The sequence below is a fragment of the Oncorhynchus gorbuscha genome, linkage group LG10, assembly GCF_021184085.1.
Source record: "Oncorhynchus gorbuscha isolate QuinsamMale2020 ecotype Even-year linkage group LG10, OgorEven_v1.0, whole genome shotgun sequence".
NCBI classification, from domain to species: Eukaryota; Metazoa; Chordata; class Actinopteri; order Salmoniformes; family Salmonidae; genus Oncorhynchus; species Oncorhynchus gorbuscha.
The window spans coordinates 58,985,158-59,008,556 of NC_060182.1; the positions used below are offsets into that span (position 1 = coordinate 58,985,158).

A 23,399-nucleotide genomic window follows, 5' to 3' on the forward strand; every position below is an offset into this window, starting at 1 on the left:
ATAATAACAATTTTTTAAATGTCTAAAGCCTGTGACTCAGACCTCTGGGAGGTATTCACTGAAGATGTCAGGTATTCACATACATTTCCTCATATCTACGCCAGTAGATAATTAGGATTGGCAACATACTCCATTTACCTCTGGGCTGGAGCATGAATATTCAGTGAATGGAACATAGCTTCTGTCATTAAAACTGTCTTGTCATCATAGTCAATTGTCAGTCCATCATCGTGATGTCACCACCTCTCTCGCCCTGGCAGTCACCTCATTCTTGTATGTACAATAAGACTGGTGGTTTCATCTGTCACCGTCATTACATTAGTGTGAGTGGGGGAAAAATCACTCATAATGAGCTCGAGATTATAGGCTTTGTGTTTTGGTTTACCAGTAAATGCATGCAATGCCAAAGGGATCTCCCACGTAAGCCTCCACTATCAGTTTACAATAACTATTGCGTTATGACATGATCCACGGGGACTCAAAGCACAAGGTCAGTTCGGTTGCCGTTATGGTCTGTGACTGCTATATAGGAAGTGTACGTGAAAACGCTGGACAGGATGTTGTTTTTAGAGGCTTCTCCCACAAAGGCATGCTTAGGATGTCTTTTTGGGGTATTGCGCTTACATATCGGGGGAAAATTGTTTGAATCATAACTGAATATTTTGAGTTCCTACCCTTTTATCCGGGCTGAGTTGACGTGAGGTTCAAGCCCCAGTTCTCAGTGTTCTCCACCTCTTCATCAGTACCACTCCTGTCATGGATGATGTCTATTTCACCGAAAAAAAAGAATTGAGAATGTTCAGCTCCCATGGAGTGGGGCCAAGAAGTTTGATGAAAACTTCTGTGAAAGTAGAGAAGATCAAATCAGTCGGCTCCATCGGCCCTCGTAAGGGCTGATCCCCTCAGAGAGTGCCCAGGGCTCACTGATCACAAAATCTTCCTGTAAAACGGCAGGAGTCTGTGCAGCACCCTGAAAAAGACCTGCCTTTCTCTCTCTCTCAAGTGAAGGAGTTGCTTTGAAATGGGGAGCGTAGAGAAAATAAGGGTTTATCCTATGCACAGGCTGAATTTGGGCATCAGTAGTCATGTCTATAGAACTGAGGGGGAACTAAGCAGGGTTGGGGGATAAGTAGCTGCTCTATATGGCCTGGGTGCAACCACACACCCTTTCCTCCTAAGGACCTAGTCCCTTGATGGTTTTACTAGGGGTCCCTGTGGTCCCTCTTAGAACTGCTAGAGACGTGTGTGTGTGTGTGTGTGTGTGTACTGCTAACACCCACTGCGTATAATTTACCTATGGTTTATCTGTTAACCCTCAGAGCTGAATGTCTCTAAGGGGAACAAATTAGCTACCTGAATAGTTTACACTTATTGATGGTGCTAAACAATCATTGAGTTTGTGAAAAATTCATATCTATTTTCACTTGTGATGTTAAATAAATGATGTAGAAAAATCCAGTTTTGGATAGTGCTGTAGCAGCAAAACCATCGTGTTGGATTATGCTACCTGAGGTGGGTGTCTGAATTGGAATGACTAATTTACAGCTACTCCTTCCGTGTGATGTGGTGTGGGTTTGTTATAGAATATTGTTATGTTCCAGAGGTAATTCCCTCCAAAACGTCCGACAGTGAAATAAAACCTGGCCACACAATGTAGCATTCACCTAGTGCTAAAGCTGCTTATCAGAAAGTAGGTTTGAGTGGGGGGAAATGATTAAATAAATGAATCATTTAAGGTTGTATACATTACCTCGCTATAGTGTGTAGAGTATGAATGCATGGAATAAATATGTCTTTGGTTTATGAAGTATGAAATGTACCAATGCAGAGGCTCTGTTGTCGTTGCTGTTGATCATTGCTTAGGTGACTCCACTGTTATGGCCATTTATACTCCGCATCCCTGCATTATGCAAGCCCAATTTATTGGCCCTCTGAAATGTTAGCGTTTTCACCAATAAAAATACTCTAGTTGTAGGTAATCCTGATATACCGTTGTTTACCCCAGATAGAGAGCTTGAGTTTATAACTGAATACAGTTTATCAGGGAGAAAGGATTAATGACTAAGATATTAGATATATACAGTATATAGATACATTTTTCTGCTATTGTCCAAAATAAGCAATTAATTCAAAACCTCAAAATAACTGATGACCCATCAATCCCAGATACTCAAAAAAGTCAACAAGACGAAACCATTCCTCATTATCTGGTTTGTAGACTGGCTTCATACAGTCTTTGTCACTATTGGGATTGTGTGTTGCTACTACCAGGCAGTGAAATATCACTTGAATAATTAATGAGAGAGACTGTATGGTACAGTAAATGCGAACAGTTAGTGTGTTATCCTTTCTAGGGCAGGCGTTCCGCTAGCGCAACCCCTCGACAACATTCTGCTGAAAAGGCAGAGCGCGAAATTCAAAAATATGTTTTAGAAATATGTAACTTTCACACATTAACAAGTCCAATACAGCAAATGAAAGATAAACTTATTGTTAATCTACCCACCGTGTCCGATTTCAAAAATGCTTTACAGCGAAAGCACAACATATGACTATGCTTTTGCATCTGCATTGCTTGTTGTTTGGGGTTATAGGCTGGGTTTCTGTATCGCACTTTGTGACATCGGCTGATGTAAAAAAGGACTTTATAAATACATTTGATTGATTGATTGATTGAAGTTTAGGGGGCGGGATTCTCTACATCCTAATGAGATCCTAATACAGCCCCTAGCTGTGTTAAGGTAGGCGTAAGCTGGTGAATCTTAAATTGACATTGTCACGCACAAATAGAGAATGATTATTCTTGGATGTAGCTCATTCTTGAGATCTACTGCTTTGTTTTTTTCAGTGACTGAAACACAACATCCTCCCCTCAAACTGTTTATTTTGATTCTCCTCTCCTTGGGATTTAGTTGGATCTTTTCTTTTCTACATTTTCCTCTCCAGTGTATTCCTACGCAGGCTGAAGAAACATTAAGAGCATGTACATAGTTGGATCTCATGCCTCGGTTTTCTGTCGACCCTCCTTGGAAACCATTTGGGCAGTTGCGCTCAGGCATTAAGAGCGATTGGACTAAAGGGCAGGACCCTCGGCCAATTGATTGTGTACGTTGTGTAGGCTCAAGTAACATCGCTGGTGGCCTTTGACCCTACAGGTCCTCTCTGGCTCTGGCCCTGCAGCTGTGGCGTCTGCAGCCCAGAGCTGGCATTCCACCCCTGCAGGACAGTGGAACCATTAGCCTTCACTGTAAATAATGGGAAAGGGGGATACTGAGTCAGTTGTACAACTGAATGCCTTCAAATGTGTCTTCCGCATTGAACCCAACCCCTTTGAATCAGAGAGGTGCTGGGGGCTGCCTTAAATCGGCATCCACGACTTCATTGCCCGGGGACCAGTGGGTTAACGCAATGCCATTAAGGTGATTCCTCACAAAACTAGAACAAAATATGGATTTTCACGAAGTGTAATGCATAGACAGATCCTTTGGAGGAAGGATTATTTACATATTTGTCATTTGTATCTGAAAGCACAATTGAGAATTTATTGAAGTTTGATATTTGTGACATTATGGAACTACTCAGGCCTCCTTTAATACTCCATAGTGTTTCATCTGTAGGGGCTACAGAGCAAGATGTGGTGTCATGTGAAGTTTTACTGCTTGTTCTGTGGCGCGAGTAGTATTTTGATTTCAATAACACATTACTTACATAAATGTATGAATATGTACGCTCGTAGAGTATATTATGTACAACAATATATTCAAAAATGATATCCATATTTTTCTTTCAAGCGCAAATCCTTTTGGGATTCCCTCCGGATATCATACGTGGAAGGGAAAGATATTGACTCATTAGATATCCTGAGATAGGCCTACGTGGACATTTGATTTTCTCTATACGATAGCAAATACTGATAGTACACATTATATTTTCTCAGCACATACAATGCATATGCTCTTGACTGAGGTCCAAATCAGGATCTCGATAAAAGGTCAAATCATTTGGGCTCTGGACATTGATCATGAGTTGGATGTAGCCCTTTTTTCCTCAGACATGAGGATGAATATAACATATCACGTAAGGATTTCTATGGAAATTATGCATTTAGAAAAACATAGATACATAAACGATCCGGTAATTACTACAGATATGATACGCTTCTGAAAATATGTGGATTCGTTCATGCCTAAGTATAAAGGCATAGATATGTCAGTATGTTGACAGAAATTTCACGCTCCCTCAAAACATGAGACATCTGTGGCATTGTGTTGTATAACAAAACTGCACATTTTAGAGTGGCCTTTTACTGTGCACAAGGTGCACCTATGTAATGATCATGCTTTTTGTGTAACAATTATTTAAATAGGCAAGTCAGTTAAGAACCAATTCTTAATTACAATGATGGCCTACCCTGGAATAGTGGGTTGACTGCCTTGTTCAGGGCAGAACGACAGATTTTGACCTTGTCAGCTCAGGGATTCAATCCAGCAACCTTTCAGTTACTGGCCCAATGCTCTAAAAACTAGGCTACCTCCCGCCCCAAAAGCTGTTTAATCAGCTCCTTGATATGTCACACCCGTCAGGTGGATGGATTATCTTGACAAAGGAGAAATGCTCACTAACAGGGATGTACCCAGTGCAGCATCACATGGCTAGCTATCTAGACTTGGTTAGCCCACACTGAAAGCTAGCTAGACACTACTATAGATGGATAGCGCTCAGCGCAAGGCATAGCTAAACCGAATAACTCACCGAAAGGCCAGCTATGCCAAACTAGCTTTTCTACCTGGAAAGGTAGAATTTCGACCTGTCCTCTGTCATTTATCTCAACCCATGTTCACCCATGCCATGTTGACTAGACTGACTGCCCTAGCTTCAAAGCTCAACAGTCAAGATAAACACTTTGGTCATCGAGAGACAACAACGCTAGCATTGTGCTAACTAGCTAAGCTTTTAGCTGTGAGGCGAATGCTATCTAGCTTACACTTTGCTCGAGTAATACTATTTTTCTTTGAGCCATGGAACCTGCTGCCCCTTCTGTCACTGCGTTGAGCAAACCCTTCACAGGCCCCATCGTACTCACAGCTACCCTGCAAACTCAAACCATCCTTGGCCGAGGTGGCAGAGGGTTACCCCGAGGACCTCCAATCTCCGTTCAATGACTTTACAGCAGAGGAAAGAGAAGGGGACATCATCATCGTCTCTTCCCAGATGAAGAAGAGGAAGAGGAAGCCCCAGGTTCAAGGCCCTCTTCCGCCCTCAGCGAGCTTCAATACACAATGACAGATTCAGGATTATTGATGTCTGCAGACTGTCAGCGGCTCACAAACAGTGGGGTGGCAGTGCCAAAATGGATTGGTTCGACAGGAACCTCTCGCACCATCCTGGAAAAATAACTTTTCCCATCGATCCCAACTTGCGTGGCAGAAGCCAAGCACAACTGGGAAAAGCCATTGCTAACATATGGAATTGTTTAAAGATGGTCATACCAAGGACAAATTCCCAATCTGGCCCTCATACCATCATGGCCACCTAATCATCCCCCGCTTCCAAATGGCTCATTCATCCCCCCTTCAACTATCCCAGGTCATTGTGTTCTCAGTCAACTTAACTGTTAAAATGAGGGTAATTTATATTTTTGGAATTTTAGGACCCCTTTAAGGCCAATTGAAATAACCTAATTAATCACATATTCAAAAAGGATAAAATCTAAGGGAAGATTGTTTCGAAGTCTGTCTGTCCTATATACATATCTAATCATTTTATTAGGCACTAAACTACTTCCATATATACAGTGGGGCAAAAAATTATTTAGTCAGCCACCAATTGTGCAATTCTCCCACTTAAAAAGATGAGAGAGGCTTGTAATTTTCATCATAGGTACACTTCAACTATGACAGACAAAACGAGAAAAAAAATCCAGAAAATCACATTGTAGGATTTTTAATGAATTTATTTGCAAATTATGGTGGAAAATAAGTATTTGGTCAATAACAAAAGATGATCTCAATATTTTGTTATCGACCCTTTGTTGGCAATTACAGAGGTCAAACGTTTTCTGTAAGTGTTCACAAGGTTTTCACACACTGTTGCTGGTATTTTGGCCCATTCCTCCATGCAGATCTCCTCTAAAGCAGTGATGTTTTGGGGCTGTTGCTGGGCCACACAGACTTTCAACTCCCTCCAAAGATTTTCTATGGGGTTGAGATCTGGAGACTGGCCTAGGCCACTCCAGGACCTTGAAATGCTTCTTACGAAGCCAGTCCTTCGTTGCCCGGGCGGTGTGTTTGGGATCATTGTCATGCTGAAAGACCCAGCCACGTTTCATCTTCAATGCCCTTGCTGATGGAAGGAGGTTTTCACTCAAAATCTCACGATACATGGCTCCATTCGTTCCTTCCTTTACACGGATCAGTCATCCTGGTCCCTTTGCAGAAAAACAGCCCCAAAGCATGATGTTTCCACCCCCATGCTTCACAGTAGGTATGGTGTTCTTTGGATGCAACTCAGCATTCTTTGTCCTCCAAACACGACGAGTTGAATTTTACCCCAAAAGTTATATTTTGGTTCCACCTGACCATATGACATTCTCCCAATATTCTTCTGGATCATCCAAATGCTCTCTAGCAAACTTCCGACGGGCCTGGACATGTACTGGCTTAAGCAAGGGGATTTGAGTCCCTGGCGGCGTAGTGTGTTACTGATGGTAGACTTTGTTACTTTGGTCCCAGCTCTCTGCAGGTCATTCATTAGGTCCCCCCGTGCGGTTCTGGGATCTTTGCTCACCATTCTTGTGATAATTTTGAGCCCACGGGGTGAGATCTTGCGTGGAGCCCCAGATTTAGGGAGATTATCAGTGGTCTTGTATGTCTTCCATTTCCTAATAATTGCTCCCACAGTTGATTTCTTCAAACCAAGCTGCTTACCTATTACAGATTCAGTCTTCACAGCCTGGTGCAGGTCTACAATTTTGTTTCAGTGGTCCTTTGACAGCTCTTTGGTCTTGGCCATAGTGGAGTTTGGAGTGTGACTGTTTGAGGTTGTGGACAGGTGTCTTTTATACTGATAACAAGTTCAAACAGGTTCCATTAATACAGGTAACGAGTGGAGGACAGAGGAGCCTCTTAAAGAAGAAGTTACAGGTCTGTGAGAGCCAGAAATCTTGCTTGTTTGTAGGTGACCAAATACTTATTTTCCACCATAATTTGCAAATAAATTCTTTAAAAATCCTACAATGTGATTTTCTGTTTTTTTTATCCTAATTTTGTCTGTCATAGTTGAAGTGTACCTATGATGAACATTACAGGCCTCTCTCATCTTTTTAAGTGGGAAAACTTGCACAATTGGTGGCTGACTAAATACTTTTTTGCCCCACTGTACTTCCATTTTTGTTTTTACTGGTACCGGCCTACCTTCAGGCGAGTGTTGTGAGGCTTTTGGCGGTCGTAGATCAAAACATAGCAAGCCATTGTTTTTGTGGGAGTCTCATCTTTCCATAAAGTGGACATAATTGTTTGCATGCCAAACCGTTCGGACGCTACAGACATTTTTGTGAGAAGACCGATTTTCTCATGGTTTCTCATGGTCTGACAAACACCGCTGTAGCTCTGTCACCCTTCACTGCGGATATCTCTAACTTAATTAAACAGACAGATGTTTATGAGGTTTTTTTTCTATAATGCATGGAGGAGCTGAGCCGTCACTGGCCAATCACCTCAACCCCAGAGCACCGTCACAGACCAGCACTTCTCTCCCTGGGAAGACGGAGCACTTTTCCGCCTCCATCTTCCAGAAGGTCTACGCGCCTGCCTCACTTTGAGTACGGGCATTGAATGTAACATCCCTACTGTTGGCTTACTAGGCCGATTTGCTGCTGGAGATGGACAATCTCCTAGCCACTTGTACAGCCAACCAGGACCTACGGGAGGAGGTCTCAGCCTCCTTGCCTCCAGAGGCGCCATTCAAGGCTGTGGGCACACCATGAGCCATGATTTGGTGGGGGATAGAGCCGTGTGGCTCAACTTGTCCAGCTTATCAGACAAGGAAAAGGCAGATTTCCTTGATGCTTCCATCACTCCAATGGAACTGTATGGGATTTTTTTGCCACTGCTATGTCACAGAGGGCGCTTTGGCACCACTGGTAAACGAGAGTCATCCAACTCGTGGGCAACTCGAAGCAAGAGCAGGGAAAAGGGGCTTCACAAAGGGGTACAGACTGCAGTTCACTATGGAGCCACCCATGTTCAACAGAGTTCTGGTGTCAATAGCGAGCAGGAAATCTCCTTTCTACTAAAATCAAATCAAATTCTGTTTGTCACATATACGTGTTCAGCAGATGTTATTGCCGGTGTAGCGAAATGCTTGCTAATCAAAGGGGCCATCAGAGTAATACGAGTGACAGAGAGCCATCTCGGGTTCTTTTCCCGTAGTGAAAAAGAGCGCCAGCTTTGCCGGTTTAGATTATTAGAGGACATAGGATGTCCCGTATGAAGACAGAGATACAATTTATGCTTTTAACACCACACTCAAGACAAACACAAACATGGCATTAAAACAGAAAGTAATGGTGCAAGTGAATAGAGGTTTTATTGTCAAAGGCACACTAACACCAGTTGGGAATGTCCAGAGACAGGATTGTCCACGTGGAAAGGGTCCAGATGTGAGTTGAGGTGGTGGATAGGAGTTTATAGAGGTTGTCACAACATGCCCTCCTGGAAACAAACAAAGAGTTCGGAGCCACAGTTGGGTTCTGCTACTCCCAGGTAGGGCCTCTGACAATGGAAAGCCCATCCCCATTAGCACCTTGCTCTCTGCAGAGTAAAAATGTGTCTCAGAGTGGAGGCTAAGAAGGGATTTTCTACACTTGGTACTTCCTGCTTCACAAAAAGTGTGTGGATGCCTCCCATTCTGGGCCTACGGGTCCATAACGGCTTTCTGAGAAAGTTGTTCCGTATGCTTACTATCAAGGTGACTGGTTCACTTCAGTCAACCTGCAAGACACTTCTTTTCACATACGTTTTCTTCCAACACACAGGAGTTTACTCAGGTTTCCCTTTCAAGGCACATGTTACGAATACCCCGCCGTCCCTTTCGGCTAGCACTAGCTCCCCGAACGTTCAGCATGAGTGTGGAGGCAGCTCTTGGAGCCCAGAGATCTAGGGGGCTAATGGTATCTGCCTACATAGATGATTACCTGCCTTGTTCCCTAACACAGGAGCAAGCGGAACGAAACATGTGTTAAGGTTCAAGATCAACCATAAAAATAGCTGTTTGGAGCACACACAGAGAATGGAATACCTAGGCATCGAGCTGGATTCTCTTTCTCATTGGGCTTCATTATCAGACAGCCGCATCACGTCATTCCGACAGTGCCTCTCCCTGTTCAACACTCAGTCACTCTCAGAACCTTTCTCTGAGTACTAGGGTTGACAGCGTCCATCATCTCAGTTGTACTGCTAGGATTGAGAGACTTCCAACGTTGGGTATATTGAGTGTCTGCCCATTGCCGATGTCCATGACAGAACCTCAATTGAATGATAACGGTGACCACAGATGCTCTGTCAATGGAAGAGCACTTTGATCTTCGTTTCGGGCACTCCCCTAGGGGTAGTGACATTGAGGAAGGTGGTGACGACAGACATGTCACTTACAGGGTGGGGGCGCAGTTCACGAGGGAAGAGCAGAAAAAAGATTGTGGGACCCACAGCTCCGCCACGCTCATATAAATTTAATTCTCTTATATTCTGGTCAGGACAGAAAATACAACCGTGGTGTCATACATCAACTGCCAGAGTGGCACTCGCTCTCCGTATCTACACAGACTAAGTACCAAGATTATTCTGTGGAGCAGAGCACACTTCTCATTTTGCTCTACTCATGTCACGTGTGTACTGAATGTCGTAGCAGACTTAAGGTGGTTAACCAGATCTGGGAGAGATACAGTCTAACCACCGTAGACCTCTTCGCATCGCACGAAGACACGCACTGTCCGTTGTTTTTGGCGATAAGAAGAGTATCACCACTGTGGTTGGATGCGCTGGCACCCCCTTGGCCAAGTGTGGTGCTCTACACTTTTCCTCCTCTATGTGTGATACTCCCCACTCTGGACAGACTGAGGGAACAAGGCTTATCCTTCAATATGGTATCCCCTTGATAGCCAGGGAGGCTCTGGTTAGCGGAGGCCATTATCCTGCTTTACAATGAGCACTGGCATCTACAGGGATCTTTTGACCCAAGCGAACAGAGAGATTTTCCACCTTCACCCAGAAACCCTGGCCCTCTGGGTTTGCCATGCGACAGGCTTGTCACTCAGAGTCATTATGACTATCCAGAGTGCAAGAACCCCTTGTACATAGTCACTATATGGAAACAGGTTGTGCATTTTTAAGACGTGGCCTGACCAAAAACATAATTCCTTACCAATGTTCTGTATCTGAGGTTTTATGCAGGACCTTTTGGACAGACGGAAGACATTCTCCACTGTTAAAGTCTATTCCCGGGCTGTCATATAGGCTTCGACAACAACACAGTAGGGAAACATCCTCTGTTATGTGGTTTTATGAAGGGAGCGCATCGCTTACTCCCAGTTTCCCAACCTTTAGCCTTGAAGCTAATTCGCAGCAGCCTTTTGAGCTGTTGGAAAGCTTGGATATAAATATATCTTCTTCAAAACCGCTTTAATGATTGCCTTTACATCTACGACGTGAGTGAGTGAGCTGCACTCATTCCACCATTCGTGCTACATTTTGCCCCGGGTTATCCAACCCTGCCTTTATGCCTAAGGTGAGCTGCGATTACAATTGCCTCACCTTAAAGCTTGTGGCTTTCCACCCGCCACCCTTCACGTCTATAGAAGAAAAACCTTTCCAACGTTTATGTCCATGCGTGCTTTGTACATCTACTTGGATAGAATGAAAGCACGGCCAAACAGTGACCAACTTTTCGTGTCTTGGGGCACCCACCTGCAAGGGTGGGCCCCTCTCTCGTCAACGGCTATTGCATTGGATAGTGGAGGCTATTATATTGGCTTATAATAGAGCGTGTAGCCCTAAAACACGGAAATTAGTTACCTCTGGATCGTTCAGCCATTCCTATCGGGGAAATTAATGGGGAATGAATGTGGTTTTGGGATGAACACTAAAAATCAGGTCTGAGGTCAACTCAGGCTTAGGAGATCTTATATGGTTTGTTCTGTGATACGATATTGGTCAGTTAACATGGTATTTATGAATTATGAAGCCTTTATGTGCATGTTTTATGACAGAAAGGCTTTAAATTACCCAAAAAGTGAATTTAGCTGATGAAGATTATCTCATAGAACAAATCTCCTACAAAACAAATGCATTCATTTCGCCTTTATACTTTTGCAAACGAGCCATGGCGGAGTTAGTGCCTACAAAAAGACAGAATTACTATTGCTCTTTATAGCAAGGGTTTACTTCCCTCAGGAGGCCTGAGGGCTCATTCCACCAGAGGTATGGCTACCTCTTGGGCACTGTTCAAAGGCATCTCTTCGCAAGAGATTTGCGATGCGCCATGTTGGGCCAAACCTTATACATTTATGAGGTCTTACCGACTGGATGTCACTGCACCTTATTTAGCACATACTGTTGAAACGACTATCAGAAATATAACTTAGGGTTACTTGCCTAACCCTGGTTCAATGGGAATATGAGTGAGATGTCTCTACAACATTTCCCTTCTTGCGAGAGCGTAAGGATGAGAGGCGTGCTTAAGAATGACCAGAGGAGAGGTGAGTGTCACCTTATAAGGAGGGGAGGAGCTCACCTCATTCTCCACTCGACCTGTCTGTCTCCAACAGATGTTGTGTGATTGGATCTTTCAAGGTAGTGATCCGCTAGAGCGAATTCCAAGCGAGACATCTCACTCATATTCTCATAGAATCATGGTTACACAAGTAACCCTATGTTTTTTTCTTGCCTAATAAATTGTGACATAGGAGAGACTGTATATTAAGAGCTGTGTGTCCTTAACCTTGCCAACAAAGAGCTCTAAATGGTTCAGTGGTTCACCATTCAGGGCCTTGATTGGCTCTGCTCTGCAAAAGTAACACGGCGTGATGTGTAATTAAACGTTTTTTTGGGGGGGAGGGATGTTTCTTTGGGACCATCAGGCGATGTCCTGCCAACTGATAAGCAGAAATGTTTTTGCAACGTTCCCATGAAACATTTATAGAACATGAATCTCTTATGTTCTGAGAACATGGCAACTATGGTCTGTGTATGTTTGGTAGGATGTTGATGGTAGATTCTCCTGACCCTCAGAAAACTGGACACTTGAATGTTCTTGCAGCGTTCCCCTGAAACGTGTCTTGAATATTATTATTGAATACTCTAAGAACATGGTAACTATATTATGGGTAAGTTCTATGTGACATTAAGAGAATGGTCTCTTGGAAAGAGTCCTTGCACTTCACTGGAACATTCCTTTTTAAAACGTTAGGCAATGACCTAATGAGACTCTTAAGGGAACGATCGCTAAGTTTGTTGTTAGCTGGGATCATTCACAGTGCATTTACAAGAGTGATGATGCCTTGAGTCAGGAAAAAAGACTTACGATGTGTGTAGTTGCAGAATGTAATGGGTTTTTAATGGCCTTGATGGTTAAAACACATGTTAGAACAAAGCGTCTGCTGCAGGTTCAGTCTTGGTCAGTGTGGCCACGGCACATATGGCACTTCTCTCCCATGTTTCCTGCAGCTCATTTTCCATGTAGACATGGGCTGAATCCCAATACGTTTACATGGCTCCCTTGTCCTTGTCTCCTTTCCTTGCTTTCCTTCCTCTGCTCTGGAGATCATTATCAAGATCTCGGCTATCTCTGGCGGTATCCTAATATGTTTGTATGGTTCACTTTTCCCTCATCTCCTTTCCTTCCTTTCCTTCCTTTCTTTTCTCCTTGTTAGGTGAAAGGGACTGTCACGTTCTGACCTTTATTTCCTTTGTTTTGTCTTTATTTAGTATGGTCAGGGCGTGAGTTGGGGTAGGGCAGTCTGTTTGTTTTTCTATGTTGGGTTTTGTGTTCAGCCTAGTGTGGTTCTCAATCTGAGGCAGGTGTCGTTAGTTGTCTCTGATTGAAAATCATACTTAGGTAGCACTGTTGGTTTGTGGGTGTTTGTTTCCGTGTTTGTCGCCACACGGTACTGTTTCGGTTTTCGTTTTCATCACATCTTTTATTATTTTGTATTTCAGTGTTCAGTTCGTTTTTATTAAATCGTCATGAACACTTACCACGCTGCATCTTGGTCCGATCCTTACTCCTCTTCAGACGAAGAGGAAATTTGCCGTTACAGGGACTTGCCAGGTGTCCATGACAATGTTTCGCCCATTGAGTCATTTGAGATCATTGGGTGTGAAAGAAAATCAAGGGGAAGAAGTTGAGGAAGTGAAGTCTACATGGACAATGTAGTCTAGTGTCTGCTGCTCGTCTCGCTCAGACTCAGTGTCTGAGATTGATTCTCTGTTCCTCTGCAATCGCGGTTGTGCTGCCATGCGTTTGTGTGTGTGTGAGTGTCTGAGCGTGCATGTGTCCGTTCATGTCTGTGTGTGTCTGTGTGCGGGTGTGTGTGAGCGGGCCCGGGAGAGCAGGACTGTGAAAGGCTCTGATGCGTCCTGGGCATCCTCAGCTCCACAAGGCTCAGGATGAAGACGTCGCCGGCTTGCTCACTCTGAACTCCCTGCCAGTTTGTCTCTACCCGGTTCCCCCTAGAGGAGAGGCAGTACTAACCCCCTTCCCTCTCCCCTTCCTATTCCTTTCCTATTCCTCTACCTTCTAAGGCAAGACAAGCTCACTCAGAGAGAAAGCACCAGGCAGTAGGCCTGACTCGGAACAAATGAGAACTCAATGTCCTCAGTTTGTTTTTGTCTGCTAGTGCAAGATGTCTGTCAGAGGTTGCTGTCTTAGGGAATGGCGAGGGATGGTGTTGGGGCCCGTTAACGTTGTTTTTGTCTGGAGGTTTTTAGATAGCTATGTCAAAAAGGATTTCTCTGGTGGAAGTGCATGTTTTGGATACCTTGCAACATGTAGGCTAGACCGTACAGGCGACAAATCAGTGAGCACACGTGGCAGAAGGTTGTTGTGTTAGTGGCAAGATCCATGGCCGCTTTGGCCAGCTTATCTCTGCTCATGCACGTACAAAGTAAATAGCTCAGCTCTAGACTTAAATGTACAAACACAGTACACACACAGGCAAGAGAATAGTTCCACCACCACTTCTGTCAACTATTTAATGTAAGCGAGAGAGAGAGAGCGGTCCTTGTGGCAATTAACCCTGTAATGGGGACATGCTTTTTAAACCTAAAACATCATATTAAATGTAGGTCAGCCAATTGTACCCCAGTAATTCAGGGGTGTGGTCAGTGACGTGAAACTTTCAGAATGTTGCAGGTAGAACTGTAATGAATAGAGCTGACCTGATTCCCCATTCTACCGGACAGACAATCTTATCTGTTCTACACAGTACATTTTATCTGAACAGTCTATAACGTTACACCCTCCTGAACATATTCCTGTTTTCCAAAAAGGCCCCTTTGTTATTTTTTATCTGCCTTTGAGTATAGGACTGCTACAGCTGTTGTGGTTGGTACACTACTTTTGGCACCGAGTTTGTCTCTCTAAGTTTGACTTTGCCGCTGGCGATCCCCAGCCATGAAAGAGAATGCACCTGTGATAAATGCCGCCTGCTATTATCACTCAATGAATCAATTAATTAAGTCTTCCCCTAAAACATTTATGCCACTCGTTGTCTCAGCAATCCCAGAGCGGGGAGATGGATTGTGGGTGCTTCCTGTAGACAGGGAAAAAACGACTGATTAAAGAGGGTAGCTGTGGGTTCCTCTCTTCCTCTCCTCCGCCCTGCATCCCTTCTTTTCTCTTATGGAGGACCCCTCCCCCTCAACGGTCACGGACTAAAAGATGCCACACTGGGGCATTCCCATGTTATGTAGCATCCAGCTGGTGCGAGACATCGGTGTGGGTGCCGTGAAAAAACAAATAGCTCATGCAAAGTTATTTCTCGGCCGAGGGGAGTGGAGAGAGACAGCTGATGGAGACGTGTCCAAACAGTCGCGCCTGGGCAGGGCATTCTGCCTCCTCATAACGTACACACACACACACACACACACACACACACACACACACACACACACACACACACACACACACACACACACACACACACACACACACACACACACACACACACACACACACACACACACACACACACACACACACACACACACACACACACACACACACACACACACACCCGAGTCAGGCATTCACATACAGACACACAGATCATCTCTAGCAGGGTGTAGGGGGTTACATTCCGCCCTCTCTGCCAGCATGCCACGGCTCTCAGGCATAACACACACACACACGTATATATCCCACACCCATACAAAAACAGGAGGGCTTGATTAAAAAGCCTATGTGTGGTTGACAAATGGCACAGTGTTCGTATTTTGCCGCTGGCGTGGCGATGGTAATGCTTCCGTAATTGTCCTGTGCGCTCAACGCTCACTCCCAATTAGCATCCAGAACAAGCTGTGCAGCTGGTTGCCCACGCCTCTGGAACCTCCAAACCTCCATACAGCACAGTCTGAACCAGAGGGGACATTAGCATGTAAATCTTGGTGGGGAAAACTCAAAAAACTATTTTGTCGATGCATGCCAGCAAAGCCACACAACACAACACTAAGCAATGCATAAATTGCACTCTAACGGAGACAAACAGTGCACACCAACAGCAGTCCCAATGCCTTACCACTGCTACACTTGGCTATCAGCGGAGCCTTGTCTGGCAGCGAAACAGTTCATTCAGCCACATTTACTGCCTTTTAAAAAACTGAGATGGCTGACTTGATTAAACAAATGTGGTTTCCACTGACAATTGAGATGTAGGAACAATGGCATAAGGGGACAACAAACCATGGCATAAGGGAATGACGAGTGGAGAAGAGGCAATCCGTAATTTCGATGAAGATATTGATGAGAGAGCTAGGACGTACGTAATCAATATAACTACAATCAAAAGTTTGGACACACCTACTCATTTAAGGGTTTTTCTTTATTTTTACTATTTTCTACATTATAAAATAATAGTGAAGACATCAAAGAAGCCACCCTTTGCCTTGATGACAGCTTTGCACACTCTTGGTATTCTCTAAACCAGGTTCATGAGGAATGCATGAGGAATGCATCTTGAAGGAGTTCCCACATATGCTGAGCACTTGCTGGCTGCTTTTCCTTCACTCTGAGATCCAACTCATCCCAAACCATCTCAACTGGGTTAAGGTCGGATGATTGTGGAGGCCAGGTTGTCTGATGCAGTACTCCATCACTCTCCTTCTTGGTCAAATAGCCCTTACACAGCGTGGCGGTGTGTTGGGTCATTGTGCTGTTCAAAAACAAATGCTAGTCCCACTAAGCGCAAACCAGATGGGATGGCATATTGCTGCAGAATGCTGTGGTAGCCATGCTGGTTAAGTGTGCCTTGAATTCTAAATAAATCACAGACAGTGTCACCAGCAAAGCACCCCCACACCTCTTCCTCCAGCTTCACGGTGGGAACTACACATACGGAGATCATCCGTTCACCTACTCTGTGTCTCACAAATAAAAGATTTGGACTCATCAGAACAAATGACAGATTTCCAACGTTATAATGTCCATTTCTCATGTTTCTTGGCCCAAGCAAGTCTCTTATTCTTAGTGTCCTTTAGTAGTGGTTTTAGTAGTGGTTTCTTTGCAGCAATTCAACCATGAAAGCCTGATTCACGCAGTCTCCTCTGAATAGTTGATGTTGAGATGTTTCTGTTAATTGAATTTATTTGAGCTGGAATTTCTGAAGCTGGTAAATCGAATGAGCTTATCCTCTGCAGCAGAGGTAACTCTGAGTCTTCCTTTCCTATGGCGATCCTCATGAGAGCCAATTTCATCATGGCACTTGATGGTTTTTGCGACTGCACTTGAAGAAATGTCCTTGACATTTTCCGGATTGAATGACCTTCATGTCCTAAAGTAATGATGGACTGTCATTTCTCTTTGTTTATTTGAGCTGCTCTTTCCACAATATTGACTTGGTCTTTCACCAAATAGGGCTATCTTCTGTATACCACCACTACCTTGTCAGAACACAACTGACTGGCTCAAACGCATTGAGGAAAGGAAAGATATTCCAAAAATGTACTTTTGACAAGGCACACCTGTTAATTGAAATGCATTCCATTAGACTACCTCATTAAGCTGGTTGAGAGAACGCCAAGTGTGCGCAAAACTGTCATCAAGTCAAAGGGTGGCTTTTGAGAAAAGGGCCTTTGAATATTTTTGGTACCTACTGGAGAGCTCTCCTTTGTCTACACCCATTCAGCTTTTTTCATATCCTTTACACCCTCCTGTTGTGTTCCGGTCTATAATTGGACCGATTTACAAGTTTGCTCTCTGAAAAATGTAGCTAATTTAATCTGATTCTCATAAGGTTCCATGACTTTGTCCACACACGGCATCTGAACACACAAAATACATTTGGATGATTTTCATCAAATTTAGGGTGTTTTATTTAACTTTTGTACTTCTGTGGTGTTCCCGGTCAAAAAAATGACCGGTCATTAGAAATGAATGGGTGAGACTACAAATAGTGTATAAAATTGAGTTCAGGCACATTCATCAGATGGACACACTTCCTCTCCCAGACCCCCACATGCATGTGTGTTTGAGCACACACACACACACACACACACACACACACACACACACACACACACACACACACACACACACACACACACACACACACACACACACACACACACACACACACACACACACACACACACACACACACACACACACACACACACACACACACACACACACACACACACACACCTCCCTCCCCTTCTTGGCTTCCATGGCAACCCCACGGGAACCTTTCCCCAATAGAATCTTAATAGAATACCTGTTGGCATTCTTACAAACAATCGCACAATTTTTTCAATAATATATAGAACTTTTCTTGCAGCTCTGGTATATACAAATTTTTTGAGGCCTTGCTCACAATTAATTCTGTGGCAGCACAATGACAAAATTATATACTGTATGTGATGTTCTTGATCATATCTTTGATCATGACACTGGTGAGGAGGAGAGAGGCCAGGAAACTGATAGTGAAGATGCATTAGAGGAGGAAGTGTCAGAAGTTGAAGACAACACAGAATATGATCCAGACCAAGAGACATCCGATGTGGAACAATCCAGCGATGAGGAAGAGGTTGTTGATACATTCCAATCAAAGAATGGGAATTTGTCCTGGTCTTCATCCCCACCTGGGAGGAGAGGTCGACTGTCGGCTAAAATTGTTATCTCGATGGTCCCAGGGCCAACGAGATATGCTATATCCCGGGTTGATGACATAAAATCCTGCTTCGAACTGTTCCTGACAGTCAATCGAAACTATAGTCGTAAACATGACCAACTTGGAGGAGAGATGCATTTACAAAGACAACTGGAAGGAGGTACACCGGACAGACGTCCAAGCATATGTAACAGTATAATTTTAAACCCGTCCCCTCACCCATACCCGGGCGCGAACCAGGGACCCTCTGCACACATCGACAACAGTCACCCTCGAAGCATCGTTACCCATCGCTCCACAAAAGCCGCGGCTCTTGCAGAGCAAGGGGAACTACTACTTCAAGGTCTCAGAGCAAGTGACGTAACCGATTGACTAAGCTAGCCGTTTCACATCCGTTACACATACATGGGTCTCTTGATTTTGGCTGGTGTGTACAGATCCAGAAACGAATGCACCACCAGTTTATGGGATGCAGAGTCTGGTCGAGTAATTTTTTCATGCAACTACTGTATGTCACTCCAGACATTTCACATTTCATGACAACTGTGATACAAGACCAGGACGGCGTCAACAAGACAAGCTGGCAGCGATCAGAGAGGTTTGGCTCAAGTGGGTGGGAGCACCTGCCACTCATCTATAACCCAAGTCCAGACATCACAGTGGATGAGCGTCTGGTCGCTTTTAGGGGACGCTGCCCATTCAAACAGTACATGCCAAGCAAACCGTGTAAATATGGAATGAAGATATGGGCAGTATGTGATGCCAGGACAAGTTATGCCTGGAACATGCAGGTTTACACCGGTAACCCTGCTGACGGTGTTCCTGGAAGGAAGCAGGGGAAGCGAGTGGTCCTGGAAATGACTGCAGGTCTCCAGGGGCACAACATAACATGTGACAATTTCTTCACCTCATATGCTCTTGGTCAGGAGCTGCTCCAAAACAAAAATGACCATGGTGGAGACGGTCAGAAGGAACAAGCCTGAGGTGCCTCCTGCCTTATTCACTACCAAGGACAGGGATCGTTTTTCCTCTGAATTTGCCTTCACCGATACACACACTCTTGTGTCCTACTGCCAGAAGAAAAAGAAGAATGTGCTCTTGGTGACAACTCTGCACAGGGATGCCGCTGTGAGTACCAGGGAGGACAAGAAGCCCAACGATGTCCTGGATTTACAACAGGAACAAAGTGGGAGGTGACAGGCTTGATAAGTTATGTTACTTTTTATCTTTCAAGTGTCATGTACTTTTTTTCTATTACTAGATTGTTTTATCTGCACCATAAAAATAAGACATGTTGCTGTTTGGTGAAATACAATATGGAGTCGATTCTATTCATTTGAATATGTAAATATGTTTTAGATGTGATAAATGAAAACAATTACTTTGATGCAATTTTTCACATGTCACTTTGCAAGACATGAAGTATCACTTGTATGTACTCATTATTTTATTTACTGATTGTTGCACTTTTTCAGGTTACTGGCACATACTCTTGTAAGAGGATGACAGCACCTTGGCCCATGGTGGTGTTGTTCAACATCCTAGATGTGTCAGCCTACAGCGCGTTTACGATGTGGATGGAGGTGAATCCAGGATGGAAGCAGGGGAAATTCTTCAAAAAGAGACTATTCCTTGAAGAGTTATGGAAAGCCATGGTGGCACCTCTCATTCAAAGGTGCCAACATCTTCCTCCAACACCATCCTCTGCTGGATTGGTGAGCGATATACAAGTGCCAGAAGCAATATCTACGTCTGCCAGAGACAGAAGAGAGAGGTGCAATCTGTGTGTACCAAGAGATGTCAAAATGAGCATTATGTGCCATAAATGCAATGCAATTATAGGGCGGCAAGTAGCCTTGTGGTTAGAGCCTTGAGCCAGTAACCAAAAGGTTGCTAGATCGAATCCCCAAGCTGACAAGGTAAGACTCTGTTGTTCTGCCCCTTAACAAGGCAGTTAGTTATTTTGTTCTTAACTGACTTGCCTGGTTAAATATATATCTGCAAGGCACATGCAAAAACCACCACGTATTGTCCAATATGTACATGAGAACACACACAATGTCATCACCATTGATTGACAGATTGCAAACATTTTAATGCTATTGTTAGTAATATTGTTGTTCTTTAATGTATTCCGACATTAATTTTGTAATATGGTGAAGTTTTCATGTGTAGTTTTGGGCCAGTGGCCTATCTTTCGTAATAAAATCATACCTGTCAGTTTTGACTGGGAGCACAACAGATGTTATTTTGTGACAATATTTAAACATTTGAAATGGTTTCAAAGCAAATGTCCTTGTTAAACTTTGACACAAAGTAGTGTATGATAAATAGCACAATATTTTTCATCTTGAGTATTTGTTATAGTCATAATAATCCATACATTATGCTTTTTTTTAAAACTCAAAAGCAAGTTTGTATGAGCTCAGGTCAATGAAGCTTACAGGCCATAAATAGCAAATAGAAGTTCAAAACGTGTAATGTTCACAAGAACTTAAGTTGATAAAAAGATCTAACACAACATTAGGTGATAATATATGCATGATGGATTTATAATCAGCTATAATGGGGCGGTCATTTTGGACCGGGAGCCAGCCACACCCATCTCTTTAAGGATTCACGTGAGGTCATGTGCTCATCAGTGAGTTGTGTAGTAAAGATTAAGACTAAAAGTGGTAGTAGACTACAATAAGGAACAATTCCAGGTAAACAGAAAGTGTCCAGATCAACATATTTAATAAATATTAGATGACGCTTACCCAGACACACTTGTCTAAATTGATGGGTCATGTGAAAGAAATGCTATAATCCCAAGCCACATCCAATGGTGGAAAACGCACTACATTGTCATACTTGAGTATAAGTATAAATCATTTAAAATTCCTTATATTAAACCAGACGGCACAATGTTTTTTAAATATTTCTTTTATTGACGGATAGCCAGGGGCACACTCCATCACTCAGACATAATTTACAAATTAAGCATTTGTGTTTAGTGAGTCTGCCAGATCAGATGCACCAGGGATGTTCTCTTGATAAGTGTGTGAATTGGACAATTTTCCTGTCAAAATGTAACTAGTACTTTTGGGTGTCAGAGAAAATGTATGGAGTAAAAAGTACATCATTTTCTTTCGGAATGTAGTGATGTAAAAGAAAAAGTAGCCAAAAATATAAATAGTAATGTAATGTACATATACCCCACCCAAAATACTTAAGTACTTTAGACCACTGCCCAAATGCCTTCACACCAGTACACTAGCATAGTTAATACACTGTTACACACATACTTATCACATAGTATACCATACATAATGCCATGCAACCTGAGTTAAAACCTGAGTGAGGTGCACATGTACAGTGCATAAACAGATGCATGCGCCATATATTTATGTGGATGGCCATATATTTATGTGGATGGCCATATATTTATGTGGATGGCCATATATTTATGTGGTGGACACTTGATGCGGTCGCATGATATTTTTGTGGTATGTCACAAAATCATGTTAAGACCACACGTATCAATATTCATTTTATATAACAATATTTTGCTAAGTCTTGCTAAGTGGATGGGTCTCGACAGAAGGTAAAAACTGTACAGCCAAATGGTTACTTGCACTGTAGCAATATCAGAAATAGATAGGGTCAAAATAAAATGATATACAGTACGTACAATAATGATATCAGTGATAGAAGAGGTAGTTATACGCATACAATCAGGGGTAAAGTGGCTGAGCAGGAGGATAAAAAAAATAGTAGCAGCAACGTATGGAGTGTGTGTTAGGAGAGAGTCATTTGAATAGAGGCACTGCAGATAGTGCTGATGACTGGTCCGTCTGAACCATGCATGAACACGGGAATCTATATTTGGAGAGCCTGTTTCTGTCCTGCTCTTGACTTTGTTGCAGGGCATGTGATGTCCATAGCCTCTTTGTCGCAAAACTCCTTGATCTTCTCAAAAAGATACATTTGTCAAGCTGTGTCCAGTCCAGGTGGTGCTTGTACAGGCAGACCATCTATGGGAGGAAGGATGTCAGCGTTACGCAGCAGATGAAACCTGGTCCCGACAGTCCGAATGCTCCTTGGCAACAACAACACCAGGCTCCAGAGCATCGAAGCTGTAAAACAGGGAATAATAACAACATCAATTACCCTCCCAAGTTTAGATAAGAAGAATAACCTCATACAATGCAATGAAAATGATTTTCACCTGAAGTGCTGGTACTGCTTGATCTGTGGCAGCGGCCTGAAGGTGTTGTTGCCAGCCATAGCTTTCCAACAGCTTTCCAACCAGCTGTGGGATGTTGACCCCTGTCACAGTGCTGTCCTTCTCAACACCAGAAATCTCAGTGTTCACTCTGGTCTTTCTGAAGCGCTGCTTGATGAGGCCTGAAACACCAATAGGGGGCAAACTTTGTGTGGCCTGTGATCAAGAAGTGAAGGTCCAGACTGTGGTGGAGCTTGTGCATAGTTCACCGGGCACAATACCAGAGCACAAAAGTGTTCTTGTTTTAGCCACTGCAGTTATCACAATTCAGATCCACACGTGTTTCCCCAACTCCATAGTTGGTGAAGAAATGGTGCATGTAGTTGATGACTGCGCTTGGGTCAGCTATCTTTTTGATAGGAGGCATTAGACCATTCTCCTTGTATGACTGGTGGAAGAGAGTCAGGCGTGTTCTGCTGATGCTGAAAGACAAATTCCAGATGCAAATATTTTAGCATAACTATAAAATAGATGCGAAATGGCATTCTGAGATAACATCACTATACACACACTTCATACATGTAATGTTAGCTAGCTAGCCAGCCATCTAACGACGTCAGATGGCTAGCTAAAAGCAAACTTTAACTAGCAATATAAATCAATTGTCAAAGCTACCTAAAGTTAACCAAATAGGTTCAATGTTAGCTAGCAAACAGTAAGCTATAACTAGCAGTGTGAAATGGCATTCTGAGAAAACATCACTAAAGTTACACACAATTCATACATATACATGAATTAATAACTAGCTAGCAA

At 43.4% G+C, this 23,399-nt stretch overlaps 1 pseudogene; it reads left to right on the forward strand.

The window, feature by feature from the left end:
• The first annotated feature begins 463 nt into the window (after positions 1–463).
• Positions 464–22,296, forward strand: LOC124046915 (annotated as a pseudogene).
• Positions 22,297–23,399: the final 1,103 nt, after the last annotated feature.